Here is a 6000-nt window from a genome sequence, read left to right as displayed (position 1 = left end):
ATGTTTGATATGTGATAAGCATTGAGGGTGATAAAGACATATTTTCTGATATTCTATTATATGGAGTCATAAGTCTCACAATCCAACCCGATATTACTCGATACCACACAAGTCATACCTTGTTTGATTGTGGCAAGGCAAACCCCAAGGTCCAATTGGAGAAGTGCTGGAAACTAAACTTCTAATATATATATACAACACAGAGCAACTATTAAATACAATTAAAGTGGAAGGCTAGTGAATCTCAATTTTTTTTTTTTTTTTCATTCTATATCATCCAAAAATACATGTACACTATGAGGTATATATAATAGTGCTTGGCAACATATAACATAACAAAAATAAAAGTCAAGCCTATCAAAAATAAAACATACCAAACAAACCTACAATATAGATCGAAGTCTACTATCAAAAGTACTCAGCTTACTCTTTGCCTTTTTCTTTGCCTAAAAGTAAAAGTAAAAGTAGAAGTGAGCTAATACGGCTCCATAGGCTATCGTAGCCTAAAATAGAAATTAATAATTGAAACCAAACTAATTGATACTATGCTTTAATAACAAACTTAAGTATTGTATAAAAAATTGAAAAAGAAACATATATTAATATTGAATACATTTAAGTAACAAATGAGCAGTACCAAAATTGAAATACAAATAAAATTTCTTATAGCAATTTTTAGAATATCCCTCAGGCGCCAGCTTCTAAACACATCTAATATCAAAATCCCACCTCAGTAGCCCATTGAATTCAGCATAACAAAATCCCACCTCAATAGCCCATTGGATTCGGCATAACAGAATCCCATCACAGATGACCTCTAGTAACTGGCATGGCAGAATCACACCTCAGATGCTTACTGGTGTCGATATAATAGAATCTTACGTCGGTCTCCCACTAGAACCAATATAACATAATCACACATCAGTCACCCACTAGCATCAATATAATATCACATCATGTTTATTTAATTTATATTTTTAATGCATTTCATTATTTAAAGTATAAATAGAATGAATTTAAAAATTGTCAAAATGCATAAACGGTAGGTAACTGAAATACTATAGAACAAAAAATTCATATTTCAAAACATAACAAAATTATGGGAGAGCATGTAAATTAATGTTTTGAAACTTTAATTGTCAAAATAAATTTTTAAATTGGTAAAAATAAGTATTTTTCTAAATTGCCCATTAAAAATTTTCATAAATATTTAAAATGTTCATAATCTCAATATATATAATATATAAAAAGTTACACGGTAAAAGTTTTACCAATACAAAGTTTTCCTAAATTTTTTATAATAAAAACATAAATTTGATAGAAAAAGTCCTAAAAATATTAAATTTTTAGAAACTAAAATAGGCAAAATATAACTAACCGCAAAATAAATAAATTTTCAAATTGGGCCTAGAGACAAAAATGGTTCTATAACTTTCAAACTCTGGCTTTATTTTTCTCTCTCCTCTCTTTTTTTGCTCATCTTCTCAAACCCAATTTTTTTTTATCTATTAACGAAAATGGAAAAGGTAAAATGAAATTTTAAAAAAACTGAATAATAGTTAATGATATTTTTAATATAATAATAAAATGATATAAATGTAATTATATTATTTGTTCAACGATTACCAAAAAATTCTATTATATTTTCTTATTCGAAGATTAAAACATTATGAAAAAATATTTAAAAGTTAGCTAACTATGTCTAGAATGCTTGGATTAAATTGATTTGTAAAATGAACACATAATGGTTCCAAAACTATCACTTATACCACTTTATATCAATTTCTTAATGAATTACACCAATACCCAATAATTAGGAAAAAAATATTATAACTAGAGCACAAAAATATCGATATTATCGTTAAAATAATTTGTAATTTGTGACTATATATAATGACTCAAGAATAGATTTTTTTCTATTGTAGATCAAATATATATATATATATATATATATATATATATATATATATATATATATATATATTATTTAAAAGTATTTAAAAATAATATAAATATTTAATAAATTAATAATTAATTTATTATAAAATTAATAACTTATTTTATTTAATTATTAATTAAATAACTTATTTTATTTATTTTAATTTATTTTAAATTTCCTAATACATTATTTAAATAAGAAGGGCACATAAAATGACAACTTTTCCTATGCAACAAAGTGGTTTGAGTGAAAAACATAGGTGCACTTTGAATGCCACTGCAAACACAAGCGAGTTAGCGTAGGCGTGGGACCCGCTATGCGCACGAGCGCGGGAGGGGCCAATCGGGCTGGCGCATTGCTTACGCTGGCGAGGCTTGCGCAGAGGGGTGGCAAGCGGGCTTGCACGGGCGGGGCCAAGGCTACGCTCGGTGGGGCGCAAGGGGTCCGGGCGGCACTGACAAAGCTTCTGCCAGCGGGTCGTTGCCAGGCTTTGACTCCATTTAAAAAAAAAAACATTTTTTAGTTATTTCGAAGAATTTTTTTCGTTGGACAACCGCTAGAAATTTTTTCGACTGATTTTTTTTGCCGAAAATTTTTTCTAGTGATTATTTTTTTATGAAATAGTTTACCTATGCTTAATTTACCATAAAAAATGTTTTCGTCGGAAATCAGCCAAAAGTTTTGAAATCTGCTGGAAATTCAAAAAATTTTCATAAAAAATTCACAATTTTCCTGTAGTGTATAAAATATGTATTACAGTATAACTTTTTACCCATACCCTATTGAATACCTCTCCATAACCTAGAGGTAAATTGATCATCATAATCGGATACTAGCACATTCAAGACACAATATAATTAGATAATATCCCTTACATATATTTGTGATAACCTGTCAATTAGATCAACCAATCAAATTGGAATGACATGTACTAAATTTGTTAGTCCATCAATAATAACTAGCATTATGCTCTGTCTCAATATAGGAAATCACATAGCAAATGTATCATTACCTCTTCCTATTTTCACTCTTGAATAAGTAAAAACTACAAATGACAACCTGGTCATAGATGCTCTGCCTTTACCAACTGGCAGGCCTCACATTTTGAAATAAATTATACTATATTTTCTTTAATTCAATCCACTAGAAATATAACTTCTAAATCTCTATGTATCTTATTGCTTCATAGATGAATTTATAGCCTAAATAATGTGCCTCATATAAATATTCTACTTTTAGACCACCAATCGAAGGAATATATAATCTATCCTTGCATGAAATGATACCATAATTTGATAACAAAAGTTCAGGTCTCTTACTAACCTAAATCTTACCAATCAATTCCAGATACTTTGTATCTGCCTTTTAAGCTTTATGAATTCTTTACTATAGAGTAGGTTAGATAATCATCTGAGTTAATAAATTTGGATATGTATCAACTAATACTATCTATATCCCTAGCTTCTCTAAATCTCAAATAAGGAAGTCTACAAATGTAAGCAACAAAAGAGAAGTACATGAAGACTTCCTACTCAAAGCATGTGCTACCGTATTCACCTTATTAGGCTGATACTAAATAGACATATCATAATCCTTGATCAATTCAAATCACCTCCTTTGTCTCAAATTCAGAACATTTTGAGTGAAGATGTATCAAAAACTATAAAGATTAATAAAAAATCTTACTTCTAACTCAATTCAAGTATTGCCTCTAAATCTTCATATTAAATATCTTAGCTACTAACTCAAGATCATGTGTCAGATAGTTCACTCATATAGTTTCAACTATCGAGATGCATGTAAAATAATTGTAACATATTGCATCAGCACACATCCTAATCCTTTTAGTGAAGCATCACTAAAAATCTAAAATACATCTATACCTTAAGGAATAATCAGAGTCATAATAGAAGTCAAATAATATTTTAGCATTTGAAAACTCTCCTTATACTCTAGAGTTCATACAAAAGGTAGTGATGTCTAAGTCAGTCTCATGAATGGTGAAGAAAATGAAGAAAAAATCCTTGGAAAACTTTTGATAATAATTAGTCAAGTCTAAGAAACTATGAACCTCGAAAATTATAGTAGGCCTTGGTCAATCAGAAATAACCTAAACCTTATGAGGATCTACTACAATACATGCACTGCTCACCACTTGCCCTAAACATTAAATGTTATTCAATCAAAACTCACATTTAAAGAATTTAGCATATAACTGATGCTGCTATAGATTTTCTAGAGTAGCTCTCAAGTGTGTTTTATGATCATCCTGACATCTTGAATAAATCAATATATCATCTATAAAGATAATCACAAACTAAGCCAAATACTTCTTAATCTAAGATTTCACTTCCTATTAAAAATCTCAATTTCATAGAAATATACTATAATGGCTATCATACCATCTATAGTCGGTAAAGTAATAAATAGAGAAAAGGGTAATAAAATTTAAGGCAACTGCAATAAATAGAAGAAATGCACGAAAATAAATTAATGGCTGGCTCCAAAATCGAATAAAATACAACATTGTTATTTATAGATGTAATCCATAACTACAAACACGTTAGTAGCATCTCGAGCCTCCTTTTGAGTCAAACATTAAACTCATGGTCTAGGGTCAAAGCAATAGAATTACTAGCACCCTGTGAATCCTTAGAAAACTAACCTCATGATACCGGGCCAACATTTCATCTACTAGAAATCTTAAAATATGGTAGATGTGGTACTTTCCTTGGTTTACCATGATTGGATGCCCAAAGCTATCAAGTCTTAAATCAAAATATCTATCAAAGCCACCCTGTAGATACTTAACAATCTTATGTCTTAACTAATGATAGTGAAAACACCTGCCCAATGCTTATACTGGTCATTATGCCTCCTGTCACACTGATAATATAATGGATCCTCACTAATAAAAACCCTATAGATGGTAACACTGCCTCTATCTGATCTAAAAGTAATTGTTAGTAATTCCCTTTCCTTTTGAACTTAATAGGTTTAAACCTACTCTTTTTTCAAATCTTTTTGGAAGCCACCATCAAATCTTTTTGTGCTCCTCCATCATTGTTGGACCACTATCAAATTAATTAATCTCTATCCTCTCGACCCTCTAGACTCACTGATCAAAGTTGATAATAACATGTGCTAGTAATAATTTTCTCAAAGCATTTCGAAGTCCCTTTAGAAATCAGTAACACTTCTCCTCTAAAGTGGTAAAAAATTATATAGTATGCCTCAAAAGTGAAGTAAACTCTACCTTATACGGCATCACTGAAATACTTTCTTGAATCAATCTTAACGAAGAACTTTGTAGCTGTCTCCTAGCATATAGAGATATAGAATATGTCTTGATTGTCTCTAAAAACTCCTCCCAAGTAATTAGGGTATTTATACAAACCTGAAACTTCTTTTGCTGGCTAAGACACGTGTTCTCTACCCCACTATTTAATAAAAATGCAGTTATTACAAGTCTCCCCTCATGAGGATAATACATTCTATCCAAAGTCTTCTTTATCCTCATTAGCTAATCATTAGCTGCTCTATGCTCATTAATACCTCAAAATCTAGAAGGTTGTAATCTCATGAAATTTTGTAAATGCATATCAATGTTATTTGAGCAGGTACCAGAAACCCATATATGAGCCTCTCCTACCAACTTTGCTACCAATCTATAATTTGGGAAACAACCTCGGAATAGATCATAAGAGATGTATAATGAACGAGAGCTGCATAACTAGAGCTCTGACCATTAGTCATATCTGGATCTAGTTCAGATGGATTAATCATCTCAAAAGACTGAATAAATGCAACACATGCATATGAAAAATTAAACTAAAAAAGAAACCAAAACTACCCAAAAGCATCTCACTTATATAGATTAAATCCTATAGCTTTATTATGATTTGCTTCTCCCACCTTGTTCTGATACCAAAAAACCTTATCACAACCCTACTCGATATGACCTGATACCACATAGGTCATATCGTATCTGATTTTGGCAAGACTAACCCAAATATTTAGTTGGAGAAGTATTGAAAATTGAACTTCCAATTTATATACAA

Source organism: Dendrobium catenatum, unplaced genomic scaffold (assembly GCF_001605985.2).
Source record: "Dendrobium catenatum unplaced genomic scaffold, ASM160598v2 fragScaff_scaffold_257, whole genome shotgun sequence".
Taxonomy (NCBI): Eukaryota; Viridiplantae; Streptophyta; class Magnoliopsida; order Asparagales; family Orchidaceae; genus Dendrobium; species Dendrobium catenatum.
The sequence above is the reverse complement of the archived record's forward strand: the minus strand, read 5'-3'. Positions refer to the sequence as shown.